The sequence below is a fragment of the Carassius gibelio genome, chromosome A24 (assembly GCF_023724105.1).
Source record: "Carassius gibelio isolate Cgi1373 ecotype wild population from Czech Republic chromosome A24, carGib1.2-hapl.c, whole genome shotgun sequence".
NCBI lineage: Eukaryota > Metazoa > Chordata > Actinopteri > Cypriniformes > Cyprinidae > Carassius > Carassius gibelio.
Genome location: NC_068394.1, coordinates 19,113,579 through 19,129,743, shown reverse-complemented (window position 1 = coordinate 19,129,743; position 16,165 = coordinate 19,113,579).

Sequence of the window (16,165 nt, the reverse complement as noted above, 5' to 3'; positions counted from 1 at the left end):
TGGGGATTCGCTGGCCCCTCTACAGGGTGGGCAGGCTGGTTCTCAGTGCCCCCTTCTGGTGCCATTCTTCCCGTAAGTGAATGAGGAGCTCAAAAGATTGTGGAAGGCACCTTTTACTGCCCAAAACAAGTATTGCAGTTCCTCCACTCTCACCACTCTCGATGGTGGTGCCACTCTGGGGTGCGCAGGCATTCCCTCAGTCAGTGGCCTTGCAACTGTGTCAGATGGCTGCTGCCACTCTGCAGGGTGACCTGTGTCTCCCATCACGGGCCTGTTAGTATTCATCAGGCTTACAGAGCTTGTGGGGAGGCAGATTCTGCGCTCTATTACTCTATTACTGCAGGTCCATCAGGCCAAAGCCCTGAAAGACCTGCACGAGGGTGGTCATGACCATGCAGTCCTACATGAACTGTGTGCTGCGACATAAATCGCTCTTCGAGCGACGAAGGTGACCGCACAGTCCCTGGGTCATGCAATGTCCAATGGTAATCCAGGAGCACCACACTCTGGCTGTGTCTGGCCTGCATGAAAGAGCATGGTAAGGTGCAGTTCCTAAATGCTCCAGTGTCTCATTGTTTTTGTTCTCAAAACTTCAATTAAAGAGCGGTTTACTCAATCTCTGGGTCTCAAAAGGAGAGGAGTTGTGAATTGTGTATCACAGGGTCACTTCCCTCCTTCCAAATGGAACGGCACAGTTTCCAAGTGTTATCCAAGTCTTAATGTTGGGTTGCGAGGAGCAACTGTAGTTTGACCTTCTCTCTGTAGATCCAGGTCCTATTGTCTACCTTATAGGAAAGATCAGGAGGTCTACACAGGGCACTGGAGGGGTCAGCATATGTGGCGTGTTTGTATGGATCCCAGTTCGTCGTGCATCACCAACGTGACGTCGAGAGTGACTGATTGAAAGGGAACACATGTAACCCTCATTCCCTGAAAGAGGGAACTGAGATGGCAGGTCCTGTCACCACAGTTGCTGTACCATTACTGAGCTGCCTGGTCACCGGCTTAGCTCAAGCATGAATGAATGCATGAATGAATGCGGTGCACCTGCTGCCTATACTCACGCTGTGATCAGCTGCAACTGGATGCAATAATTGCATGCCAATGTGCATTGGCTCATTTATTTACACTCAAAGTGGATTGGTCTCTCAGATGAGATCCCAATTCGTCAGTCATCACCAATGTCACGTCTACTTTCCCTCTTTCACGGAACGGGGGTTACGTACTGTACACAACAGAGGTGTAACACCAAAGTGCAACTTTATTTCCTTTTCTTCATTTAGATATTTCTAACATATAATAAAATATTTTCTGATGCCTGGACAACAGAAGTGCTTTTAAATTGTTTTTTATTCATTTGCTGCATTGCACTTCAAAACAATATTCAATAAAAAGTTCTAAACTTTTTGAACCAAACCGACTAGCTCTGAAAAAACAAAAAAAACAAAACAAAACTGATGTTCAAGACTCCATTTAAGTGGAATTATGAACAAACTCACTATACTAAGATAATTAAATCTTTTTTTTTTCCTCTTTTGGGAAATATATATATTTTTTGTTATTAAAATCAAATCTTTTCACTTGTAAGTAACTAACTAGTAGTTCTGCCTACTGTTCAAGATGTCTGTTAGAGATTGCATCATCTGCTGTGTACAAACATCTGATAGATGTCTTTAAGATGTTATAAACCATAAACATATTAAAGACATTTTCTAAACATCTATCTGACATCTGATATGAAACATACTATAGACATATTGCAGATGAGCAAACAGTAATAAATATGACTTGCAGATAAATGCAGACGTTTCTGTGATATACATGTGCTATTGGAATGGTATGATTTTCATTTCCAATTGAATTTATTGTCATTTAAACAAATCTGGCATCCTTAAACTTGGCTAAATGATTGTTATTATTGTCTTTTAAATATGCCTTCTTTTCAGAAAACATTTTTATTTTCATTTATGCTTTAACTCTACCACATCCTATTTTAATCTGCTAACATTATCTAGATAGCCTGCCACAATTATGTTTGCCGTTTACATGGTAATAGTAACTTGTTACCATGATTTGGTAAATTTAGTTTCAGGATTCTGGGTAGTGTAGTTCTAAGCCAAACTTGTTGAAAAAAAGTGGACCACTTTGATCATTATGGCATCTAAAAATCATAACCATTGTCATTAACCAGCTATGTAGTTTATGGTACAGTAGATTATTCAGTTAAAATGCATACTGTTTCTTTAAAAACTGCCTTTTTAAAAAATGTTGTACTGTTCTCTGGTCCACGTATAATGTTATCAAGAATTTTACATAAAAAATACATCATAATTTATAAGTTATAGGCTATTTTCTGTCCTGTTAAGATCAAGGGAATTTTGATTTCTCAGTTATGACATTTAAGAAATGTCAAGTGCCATTCAAATTATACTATGCGTGCAGAAAGAAGTTTTACTTTAGCTCTGAAGAGATTTTGAATGCAGTTTCTGCCATGCTATTTACACTGTGCTGTTAGCAAAAAAAATTTTTTTTATATTTTATAATATTACATCAGTATTCACAAAGGCCATGCCAAATTATTATGATTTACTGCAAGTAAATGTTTATACTTTTACAAATGGTTATGTAAGTCTTGTTCCAGCTTTTATAGCTTGAAGGGTATGCAGTCACTTGATTAAACCTACTTGTGGCAGTAAAAGGAAGTTAAACCAACAAACCATGTTTAACACAAGTGTTTAAGTTATAACCATGAAAAACGTGTACATCGTAAAAAGTGTTACTAACTTAGGAAACACATAGACATTGACCTCACATTGCTAGCTCCGGGTTCTGAATGGTAAAATAAAAAATTACCTCTCTGGGCCCGGTGTCCTGACTAACCTTACAGACTGCAGACGTTATAACTAGCCATATATTACTTTCTGTTCTCACAAAAAAAAAAAAAAAAAAAAAAAAACCTGTATATGCTTGAAGGGAGAGTTCACCCAAAAATGTAAATTACCCCGTGATTTACTCGCCCTCAAGCCATAGGTGTATTCAGTATGACTTTCTTTTTTTCTGCCAAATACATTAGAAGTTATAATTATTTATTTATTTATTAATTAAAGTTAATAATTGCAGTGAATGGTTGTTAGTTTTCAACAGTGCAAAAAAGTCCAATAAAATTTCCATCCATCATAAAAAGTGCCTGCACGGCTCTGGGGGGTTAATAAAGGCGTCCTGAAGCAATCAATATTATATTAATGAAACAAAGAATAGATTTCTTACAGTTACAAGCATTCTCTTTTTTTTTCTTTTTTTGTTTACTCCCACCACAAACTTATACTTATTTTTGTATAAATGTAATACATTTATTTATTACCATAGCATAATAAATGAACATCTGCCTTTCCTACTGAATGAATGAGATATAATGAATGAACCAGCTCAACAAGGACAGGAACATAAATGAATCACAGTGTAGAGATATTCGATTGCTAACTCAGCAGTTGTACGCCTAGAGGAAAATTGAGGTTTCATAGATATCCAGGACTGCTTATATCAGCAGTAATATCCGTCAAATTACTACACTTTCATATTTTTAAACAAGAGGGGCTCTGGGTGCCCTTGTTAGTCTTAGACAAATATAGCAGAATGCAGCAATTATTTAACAAATTATTTTCTTACAATGTGCTCTGACTGGATGTTTAAGGGCACTGCAGTTTTAGTGTTGTAAGTAAGGTAACAATGCAGGGAAATTTGCTATATTCGCAAGGTGTTGGCAGGAATAAAACATAATGTTTAGCCTTGACTGGCAGGTGTGTGAGGAGGAGTGTAGGGAAATAGGCCCATGGCTGGATGAACAGGGATAATTGCAGGTGCCAGTCTGTCTCCTGCTCTTTAATGTGAACCTGTGGGATTAAAGTGGAAACTGCAGAGAAGAAGAATGGACTGGACACGGCTGCCAATAATTTGGGATTGTTATTAGGGACTATAAATTAGAGTGCCAAATCCCTGTAACAAAAGTTTCTCTCAAAAATTTAAGTTTCACCAAATTTATATTGTGTCATATTTTAAACATCTTTCAGGCAATTTTAAATGAGTTTTTTCTTTCTTTCTTTCTTTCTTTTTCTTTCTTTTTTCTTTCTTTCTTCCTTTCTTTCATCAGTTTGTATTTATGATTTTTCTTCTTTTTTCTTTTTTTCTGCGCACATCAAAGAGTAGACTACATCACTACTCAACTTCAGAGGTGTCTATTATTGGACACTTTCATTCTGGAATCATGGATGACTGGATAACTTTGATTCTACTATGACATCGGTGACTGATAACTATATATATATATATATATATATATATATATATATATATATACCGGTGTCATTCATTTATTGTTGTAAGTGAATGTTGATGTAGCTGATCTCTTCATCTCCTCCATATCTGTCTTTTACTAAACAATTGCACTGCTAACTACCTCCTCAGAATAGCATCAAAGATACATTTTCTAGAATGGGTTTAAGGCTGTATTGTGGGTGACGTGTTCTTTTCCTTCTATTTCTCTTTGATGAAGAGTCCATTTCTCACATCTGGGAAATCACTGACCCTGAGAGGGTTGTGTGTGAAATATGATATGAGACTGTTCTCTGAGAGCCCCTATGGGCCTGGACTGACAGCTGAGTGACAGGGGCCTGGAAGGCTCAAAACTACGGCCTGTTAAAGGCTGGAACAGCACTCTTCACTAGCCATCACAGCTGCACTCAACCATGCAGGGATGATTTTTTATTTATTTTTTTTAAATATAAAAAATCTTGGAATGGGTTAGAAGAAAGGAATATTTTATGAGAAAGTAACAGAGGCAGAAAGTTTTGTATTCAAATTGCAACATTTCCTAATTCCAAAATCAAAGGAAGTGATCAGACAATAGATTAAGATGAGTCTGTTTCTCCGCCTTGTTTGTTCATTTTTAGCTGCGTTTCTGATTTCATTCATCATCATCTTTTTTATTTAAATTATCTTCTGCTAAGGCCCTCATATTATTGCTGCCCTGCTGTAAATGGAGATATCCATAAAGTCCAACTTAACTGTAATATCTTGTGAAATGAAAAGCTGTGTGTTTATAATTAATCATTAAGAATCTTGCTTCTTTCCTCTATGCATAATATTGCTTTCTCCAATGAAAAGGTCATTTTATCTGAATCTAATAAATTACAATTTTAAAATTACATTAAATTAACAAACTATTTATTTTAAATAGTTATTTTAAATAGTAATCATATTTCAAAATTTCACTCTTTTTATGAAGCTCTTATGGGGAGGGTTAAAGGGGTCATATGAAGCAATTTATATTTTTCCTTTCTCTTTGGAGTGTTAAGAGCTCTTGGTGCATAAAGAAGATTTGTAAAGTTGCAAAGGCTAAAGTCTCAAATCGCTGCCCAATGTTCACGCAAAGAAAGAAGACGTAACTATTATTCTCACTTTAGTCTTGTTGTTGCCACCTGTGCCATGTTGTGGAGATGCTATGTTTCATTGTGAAAGCGAAAATACTATGTTTGGCCTTACAAAAGAGTACACAACTAGAAATCAGTGGTAAAGTTGTATATACAACACTGTTTCTGGAAAAGTTCAACTCAAATATTCAGATATGTCCAGCACATATTACAGAAGACGAGGACTGCTTCCTGAAAGAGTAGCCTACAATGCTGGTGTCTGTTTCTATAAAGTGAGGCAGTTCCAACTTTGCAAGGACAGTCTGGCGCTTCTGACATACAGTCTGTAAGTACATTTCCCTATCTGTAGGTCACTACGAGTTATGTTGAAGGACATATGGGGTCTCACTTGGGAGGCCAATCATCTCTGAATTTAAGAGAAAACACCAATGAAAATTGGCTAGTGGATTTAACATACCGGAGCCACTCCCTGTGCCAACGGGTATTCATAGGGCGACAGGTGCATCCGCTCATTAGATTTTTGCTTCGGAGCCAAGTAGTTGATGTATTTAGTCTCTACAAAGCCTTTATCTGTGTGGTCGAGAGCTGTTCCTGGTCGGTGTGACTGCGCATTACAGCGGTGCCCCTGTGACGGCGATTCCCCTGGGCGCTTTGGCTAAAAGAGCAGTTTCTAAAAGAGCAAATCACAGACGATTGCCGTGTTTTTCAAGATTCATTTCGTCCGTGTCCTTCTGGCTGCGCTCGTGGATTATTCATGCGTATATTGTGGGCGTATGAACATGGCAGCGCTTCGATCGCATCTCTCACTCGTCAAGGAGAGTGCAGAAGACCCCTCTGTCACCATCCGTCCCGATTTCTCTGGCTCAAGCATGGGACCGCCGGCTGGCACTCTGGGAGATCTGAGGGTTACAGATAGAGCTTCTCTGCCGGGCCACACCCCACAGACCTCTAACTCCTCCCGCAGCGCATATCCCGTGTGGCTGCGATTGATTCTGCTGGGCCATCGTATAGCGGCCCCAGCGTGTCTTTCGGTGTGCCGACCGAGGATCAGATGTCGATTAATGCATCGGGGGAAAGGTTATCGACCTCTGAGGATGAGGATGAGGCGGGGCTGCCCCTTCAGGTGGTGTCGCTGCTGCCGAATCTGACTTGGAGTTGTCGGCCATGCTTGCCCGGGCAGCCGTGAGTATCTTATTTGCCCGGGCAGCCGTGAGTATCAGTATTTTACAGCCAGAAGCCAGTCGTCTCCCTCTTCCATCCTCACCACCCTCGATGGCAGGGCAGCCAGGGGGTACGTGGACATTTCCCAGGTGGAGAGAGCAGTTGCAGTGCACCTGTGCCCACATAACGCCACCACTTGGAGGAATCATCCGTGTCTCCCGTCCAAGGCCTGTAAGCTGTCGGCTGCTCTGGCTGCCAAGGCTTACAGTGCTGCTGGCCAAGCTGCCTCTTCCCTGCATGCCATGGCTATCCTGCAGGTACATCAAGCCAAGGCGCTAAAATCAATGCATGAGAGTGGTACCGACCGAGGTTGATGCAGGAACTGTGCACGGCGACATGCCCGGTCAGAGTTGTGCTTTCTTTCCTGCAAGAAAGTTTGGAGCATGGGCTGTCACCCTCCACCCTGAAAGTTTATGTGGCTGCCATTGCAGCCCATCACGATGCAGTGGATGGCTGGTCCCTGGTGAGGCATGACCTGATCGTTAGGTTCCTGAGGGGTGCCAGAAGGTTACATCCTGGGACCTCTCTATTGTCCTGGCAGTACTTCAGAGGGGTCTCTTTGAGCCACTGGATTCAGTCGAGCTTAAATTCCTGTCTCTCAAGACAGCGCTCTTGGTCGCGAGCACTTCCATCAAAAGGGTCGGGGACCTCCAAGCATTTTCGGTAAGTGGAGAGTGCCTTGTGTTTGGGCCGGCCTACTCTCACGTTGTCCAAGGTTCCCACCACTACCTTCTGAGACCAGGTTGTGAATCTGCAAGCGCTGCCCCTGGAGGAGGCAGATCCAGCCTTGGCGTTGCTGTGTCCCGTAAGAGCGCTTCGCATATACGTGGACTGCACCCAGAGCTTCAGAAGCTCTGAGCACCTCCTGGTCTCCTTTGGAGGTCAGCAGAAGGGGAAGGCTGTCTCCAAGCAGAGGTTGGCCCACTGGATAGTGGATGCCATCGCCTTGGCATACCATTCCCAAGGCGAGCCGTGCCCCCTGGGGGTGAAGGCCCACTCCACATGGAGTGTGGCCTCCTCCCATGCGCTGGCGCATGGCGCCTCTCTGGCAGACATTTGTCGAGCTGTGGGCTGGGCGACACCCAACACCTTTGCGAGGTTTTACAACCTCCATGTAGAGCCAGTTTCTTCCCGTGTGTTGGGTAACAGGTAATTGGCGGGGCTGGCTGTTTATCATGGTTGCTGGGCCATTCCCTCTAACACGGAGATGTGAGCGCCTTTCTTCTCCCAGTAGAGTTCCCGGGTTGGCGTACCCTGGTCGAGCATTCTCCAGCACCCTCGGCAGTCAGACTTGGCGGAGCAGTCTGACACCAGGCCCAGTACTGGTGTTAGCATGCCTGAAGTTCCAGTCAGCCCCTGTACAGATAGGGAACGTCTCGGTTATGTACGTAACCCTCGTTCCCTGATGGAGGGAACGGAGACGTTATGTCCCCATGCCACAACCTTGAACTAGTCGCTTTTGCCAGGACACGTTCTCAACTCCTCAGCATAAAACCTAATGAGTGGATGCACCTGTCACCCTATTTATACCCATTGGCACGGGGAGTGGCTCATGTAAGTTAAATCCACTAGCCAATTTTCATTGGCGTTTTCTCTTAAACTCAGAGATGATTGGCCTCCCAACTGAGACCCCATATGTCGTTCGACATAACGTCTCCATTCCCTCCATCAGGGAACAAGGGTTATGTACGTAACCGACACGTTTCATATGTAAAGGATTAGTCACTGTTAGCCATTTGTTGCATCCAAAATATTTCATAAAAAGTCATTATAAGTCATTATAATCAGTATTTATGTCCCCAGTGGATGCAACAAATGCCCCGTTTGTAATGGGTTTTATTGTTTTTGTCTCGTCGAGCCGGGACACACGGCATCACTTTATGGTAAGAGGCGTAACATTTCCATCACATGCTTCAGTTATTCAGCCAATCCCAATGCACTGGATAGCTGGCCAATTAGAACACGCCTCGCTTTTCAGAACGATGAGCTTTGTAAAAATCGGCCCGTTTTAGAAAGGCGGGGCATAGAGGAGTTCTAAAAATATTTTTGAAATATTTAATATAAAACTTAAACAATTATTTAATTTGGAATATTTTTAACCCTTGTTTAGATTTAATTTACTAACAGTAATCTTTTCTTATAGGCATTGGTGTTGATGACATGTTCATTATGATTTCCAACTGGCAGCAGACTAAAGTAACTGATCCAGTGGAGAAGAGAATGGCTGAAACCTTCAAAGAAGCCCCCATGTTACTACTATCACTACATTGACTGATGTACTTGGTTTCTACATTGGGCTCATGAGTGAATTTCGCTCAGTTCAGGCCTTCTGCTTGTATACCAGCACATCCATTATCTTTTGTTACATTTATAACATCCTCTTCTTTGGAAGTGTTCTAGCCCTAAATGACAGGAGAGAGCAGAGTAACAGACACTGGCTGACCTGCTGCAAACTCCCAACACAGACTCCTAAAGGAAAATCCCTGGCATATGGTCTCTGCTGTGTAGGTGGCGACTATGACCAAGAAACCGGTGCTGAGAAACAACAGCCCATAGCACACTTTTTTAAATCCTATTATGGTCCATTCCTGACCACTGCATGGAAAAACACCACAACTTGACTTTTGTCAATCAAAATCTATCTTTCTCCTGGTTAGACCTTTACTTACAATTTGGTCAAAGCAAAAGCCTAAATCTAGACAACAAAAATATATTCATTGAGAATTTATCCTCTTTTTTCCTGCTCTATCCAGAGTTTAAGCTTGATGTTAATATCACAGAAAGCAACATCAATGCTTCAAGATTTTTTGTCCAGACTTTGGATATTTCTAATGCCAGTATGGAGATAATGATGTTCAGTGAACTCAGAAACACAGCTCAAAGCTGTAGTGCAGCTAAACTTCTAGTGTTCCACCCATCGTTCATCTACCTGGACCAATATTTGGTCATAGTTACCGGCACCATTCAGAATGTGGGCTTTACCACAGCTGTCATGTTGGTCATTGCCTTCTTATTAATTCCAAACTCGATCTGTTCCCCTTTGGTCATGTACTCCATCGGCTTAGTCGTCACCGGTGTCATTGGTTTCATGGCTTTACGGGGCATCAAGCTAGATTCCATTTCAATTATCTTCTTGGTGGTGTGCATTGGCTTCACTGTTGACTTCTCTGTGCATATTTCGTATGCATTTGTGTAAAAAAAGCATTTGCATTTGAGTAAAAAAATGACTACCAATGAGCGGGCAATTGATGCATTGTTTTCTCTGGGCTATCCGGTGCTTCAAGGAGATGTCTCAACAATAATAGGTGTGCTCATTTTGGCAGCATCTAAGAATCACATCTTCAGGATCTTCTTTAAGATCATGTTCCTTGTTATGCTTTTTGGTTTGGCTCACAGCATCATCTTCATCCCTGTGTTTCTGACCATACTGTCCTGCAGTTCAACCAAAGCTGGGAAGAGAAAAACAACTGTGCCTGATGTTATTCCAAAAGTCATCATGATTGAAAACAAAAGCATGCCTTACGATAACTATGCTTTTACTAAGGACAGTTCAAAACAGAGTACTCATATATATTATATTCCAAATAATAAGATGCCTTCAGGTTGGTGCCATGACCCTGACTTTCCATAGGAACTGAGTGTACTTTTTATGTAAATAAAACAGTCTGTATTCTTTAGTTTATCGGTGATGTTCAGGTTGCATGTTCTTACCGGGTCCCTTTGGCAGAGAAAGTGAGTAATTTCTATTGACACAGGTTGAGATGTATTATTTTTATTGAAATATTGTATATTATGTTTATTTTTTAAGTAAACTGAAGCAACATCAATTACAAAGTAATTGATAATACATCGCTTCATGCACATTTCACAACACTTTCAAAGTGCTAAACGCGGTTCTACAATCTAAATAGAAACATGAATTTGATATATTACGTTGGTTGTTGTTTGTGTCGTCGTAGTTCTAAAATGAAATGTCTTGTGAGTGGTGCTGAAAGGTTAATTAATGCTCTATCATGTTTGAAAATAACACAGCACCTAAATTAAACCCTACCCTAAACCTAAATTCTAGTGTTTAGAAACAAACAGAAAAATAAAATATATTTGCTGAACAAACCATGTCATTGTTGCTTGCTTCTACAAGTTTTTAACTTATTTCATGAGACTCATTCCTGAGCGCTCCGCAATTCAAGTGGAATCTGTACCAGGTGGACTACCGACTAAGTTTACCACATCAGAAAGCCATTCATATGGTTGTATGATAAAAACATTGAAATGTATTACATTACAAATCATGTGCTATAATAGTGGGGGTAGTGAATAACCAGCGTTCTCTTCCATCCTCAATACCACAACAGAGGTGAGACCCTTGAGCAAGGCACCGATCCCCCAACTGCTCTCTGGGCGCTGCAACATATGGCTGCCCACTGCTCCGGGTGTGTGTTCACTACTGTGTGTGTGTGTCCACTTGGATGGGTTAAATGCAGAGCACAAATTCTGAGTATGGGTTACCATACTTGGCCACACGTCACTTAACTTACCTCACTCATATTTCAGTTGGACACAGTAGTGAATTGTATCTATAGGTATATTTTTGGAATTTTGCAAAAATGTAGGAAGAGGCATGTTTTCTCAATGAGTGTTTTTACATGCACCCTCATAATGCAATTATAATGTGATTTTGACACCCTATAGGCTGTAAAATAGTGGTCTCTGCTAAGAAAACATATTTTTCAAGCATATCTTTGGGAAATCTAAGGATAAAAAATGGACATTAAGAATTACAGACTTATGTCATATCACATTAAAAAAACAAAGTAAAATTAATCAAGCTGTAGATTAAGCTTTAGAAGTATAAAGTAAATCTGAAAGCATTTTCTTGGTTAACACCCAAATTCGACAAGGAATTTCTTCACTTAATTTAGAAAATGTAATCTAGAATAAATTAAAATAAAAAATAAAAGAGAATAAAAAGTAATAACCCGGGCCACTGGTGTTAATGAAAGGTGAATATACCTCAGCAGCACAAGAATACTGTCATATGACATTAAGATAATGTAAATATTGCAACTTTTTGCATGTAATAACCAATGTAAACTGTAGATTATCAATTAACTGAGGATTGCTTTAGGAGCTGCGACATCCTATTCTATAAAATTATTATTTGCAAATATGACTGCAGTACACTCTCCTAGATAGCTTTTGCACACAAACCTAATATTTGATGATAGCAGATATCAGTCATTCCCAGAACAAAACCTTTTAGAGAGTTCTAAAATATAAGAAAGTCCTAATCTGAATTTATCATTTTTACAAATCATTTTAAGGCAAATCAGTTCACTCAGTGAACTGTGAATCTCTGGCTCTGTTTGTCAAGATTTTATTTTAGAAGGCTAGATGGGTCTATGCTAAATTATTGTATACACTGTTCATTATTAAAAAGTGTAAGGTTGTTTATAAGGGTCTGAAACCCCTCAGACACCCCTGGTCTCACCTGTCTTCTTCCTGCCTCAAACAAAGAAACAGAGGGGAGGAATGATTCATAGAATTTTTCCTCTATAAAACATGTCACACAACAGTCCCTTAAGATCGTTAATGCAATAATTTAACTTTAAATCAACACTGAAAATCGGTAACCTAAAAATTAATGCAACAATTATATTTATTTTATTTAAAAAAGGCTAGTATCTGTGAAAATAACTCTTTACTTGAACCCTTTTTTATAGGGTTCCATAAAGAACAATTCTTTGAATGTGCTATATAGATCCTTAATGGTGTTTTTAATGATAGTTTATTTTCATTAATATTAGTATATTTATATCATTAATATTAGTTTTATTAATATTATTTATTACAGTACTATTTGTTTTACACCTCTGTCTGGTCGTACAATATCTTATGGAGTTGTTTCATAAAAACAACAACAGCATGTTGTTTCAATAAGTACTTTTATTTATTGACGTGAAATTGTATAAAAAAAAATAAGCAACCGTTATTAGCAGAATACAATAAATAACAACTGACACTGAACATTAATTAAAATTTCAAGTAAAAAAAATAAAATAGAAACAGGAAAGTGTAATGAAGATTATCCTTTTCACTATCCTCGATGCCATTAAGTTCATCATTTTGGTGTGACTGAGTGGCAGTTTCTCTCTGCAGAGGATGAGGTTGTCCATTTGTTTGTTTGTAAAAACAATTATGACAATGAAGGCCAAAAGTAAAAACTGACAGAATGTGAGCCCTTCACAAAAAAGTGATAGTCATGGGATAGTTTAATTTTTTTTTTTTTTTTTTATACTAGGTCTGTTTGTGCATAAACCCAAGTACATTACATTTAAACACCACCCTTTTTCCATATTCCACTGTGTTCTTCCCTCAACTTGATATGTACCTCTCCCATCTCAGTGCGTGCATTCTATCACTGTAGTGCGTGGCGCCACTATGCTAGCATTTGGCTTAGCACCATTCAATCATTAGGATCCAAACGGATAGATTTAGAAGCCACCAACCACTAGATAACTATAATGTATGGTGGAAGAGCACTTCGCAGCACTTTGACCTAGGTGATGTAATATAAATCACTCCTGAAAACTCCTCACATTGGTTGTATTGACTGAAGTTAGAGGTTGAGGGGGAGTTTTCAGGAGTGATGATATTACTGCAATGAGGTCGAAAGTGCTGCAAAGTACTCTTCTGCCATACTGTCACAGGGCTGCTACAGGAACATGGAGCTAGGAACGAGGAGTTCATATACAAGGAGTTTAAAAACTGGGAGGCCTGGAGGCCAGTGCAAATCTGGGACAGGGCAGATCAGGAAGCCATGGCGGAGCAGGCAGTTGGGGTTGCCATGGCACATCAGTGGACCTGGGAGGCCATGGTGGATCAGCGGACTCAGGAGGCTATGGCAGATCTTCCGTGATCTTGGACCTTGGCATGGACTTAGACATAAAGCCACATATATAGACATATATATATATATATATATATATATATATATATATATATATATATTTTTTTTTTTTTTTGCAAAACAGACACCAATTTTTTACAGTGTACATGTGGAAATATATATATATATAATATATATATATATATATATATATATATATATATATATACATTTAAGTTAAACATACATACAGAATAATTTATATTTTCTGTAATGAATTAAGTTTTTGTTAAACAACCAATTCAAGAAAAGACAAGGTTTTCTAATGCACTGGCAAATAAACTGCTTCCTGCTGAATTTCGGAAGCCAGAGCATATCAAATAAAAGCTAAGCGAAAGCTGAGTATTTTGCATCATGTCCAGTTTAAATACTGAATACTGTTAAAAGTGTGATTTAAATAGGGGTTACAAGGCTAGATAGCACACTTAGTGTAGGTTATATTTTTAAGTTTATTTACTCAAAGTTCCCATTAAAGACCAGAAAGATTTAAAATGATGAAACACAAAACACTTGATTACTCAAGAGCTGTATTCCAGTGATACTGCACATTTTATGTTAATATGATACTGCACAGTTTGTTTTGGAGGATAATAATATCCCACTTTAGGTGTTTGAAACCAAAAATACTAGGTCACAGAAAACAAGCATGTGGTCAGAACCTTCTAATTACTACTATATATGTAATGTATCTATATACCCCTTGTAAAGATTCCCAATGTGAGAAGAAGCCCCTTTTAAATAAGTCCTGTCAGGACTCAGGAGCTAAATCAACATGTATGCTTGGATATATGATCTGTATATTATAACAATACCAAATGATCTTGTCAGATTGAGATTTATTGATAACGCACATACATTTCCATTTATGAACATATGGTTTAGAGACATTCGTTTCTATAGCACCAGCCTTGTACCCCTGAATAAAGGGATGGCACCACGATTGTTTGCTATGTGTGCTGTTGCAGTTCATTTAGACGCTTGAGTCATTTGCGTCCCTGACGCACGCGTTTAGATTTCGTACTGAACGTCTCATTGTTTACATATCTGGATTAAGCGCTCGTGCGGTGATGACTCATATTGCACCATGATTCATCCTCACGCAGTCGCATGAACTCATCCAGTGCTGTTCGCATCACTGCAGTATTTCCCTCAGTTAATGAAAAGCAGGACTGCGCACTTGATGTCTCCTCGAAGCAAACAGCTCTGTCCAGCTTGTGTTGTGCTTTGTTCAATTCAAGTATGAATGCTTGATGGGTATCACAGCATTGACTTGAAATTTGTATTTAAATCCGCGTTAGGGGCCGTTCGCGCACAGCGTGGCGGAGACGCGATTTGGAACTGTTTAAAACTTGACGCGACGCTTTTAGTAAAAGCGTGCCCGCATCCAAAGTCCAAGACGTCCGTCTGACGCATTTCTACCCAGACCAGAATAAACTAAATCATAGACAAAACTCGAGAACGCGTTCTGTGTGACTGTGTCTGTATCAGAAACAAACAGACGGAACGCAACATGATGGACAATCTAGAGAGATGGGGTTCTCCGAGCACCATTTAACTCAACTGGCGTCTGAAAAATAAATCAAATCAAATAAATAAACCCTTCAGATTTGACGCTGAACAAAACAGGGAGACACGACGCAAAGCTACCAAAGACGTCATCTGACACGAGTCATAGACCGACCAACAATTAAAAACCGAAGCCGAATGAAGCCGAAGTTGGTTTTAATGCACGTTTTGAACAGCTGAGGGCGTCTTAACCAGACGAGGTTAGAAATAACAGCGAGACACGACAACGGCGAAAAACGTCCGTCATACTTAATTCTGCATAGACCAAAAATAAATAAATAAATAAATAGCGCAGACGAAAAACAAGAATAAGGTCCTTTTTTTCCTCTCTGCTGATGTTTATGCAGTAGGCTATGTTTACAGCAGAGCTGTTATAAATGTAGCCTACTCCTGCCCATATCGAGCTTCTATTTGTACGGAAACCTTAATGTGATTTATGGTAGTTTTTAAGGTATGTTTTTTTTATGTATGTTTATTTTATGTCTAGTTTTTTTATGCGTGTTTTTTCTCCTTTCAGCACTGGATAGCTCCTTCAGCCCTACAAACACGCCCTCTGTCAAATGACTGACAGAAGAAATGACCATACACCAATCAAGGGCACTTTCCCAAACCTATAAGGTGATGAAGAAGACGCGATGTTTGTAGTGTTGAGAAGTCCGACTCATATCTCCGAAACGGTTCTTTCGACCAGCTTAGTTCAATGCAGCCGATTCCTAAGCCGTGGACTGGATAAGTTATCTGACCGAACAAGTCTGATTGGCGAATCGGTTCAAATGCTTCGTTTAAAAGAACCGATACAATGAATGATTCCTACGCGAATCGGACATGCACTTGGTGTTATGGCAAATTATTTCTACCGTTCTCATGCTTTAAGAATGGAGTGGACGAAAGAGGGCGGAATGTGTTTGTCATCTAAGTGTGAAGTGCAGACCCCCTGCCTCCGATAAATAGGATCCCCCCCCCCAACCCCCCCTTATTCGATCACGTCTGTTATGGTCCAGCA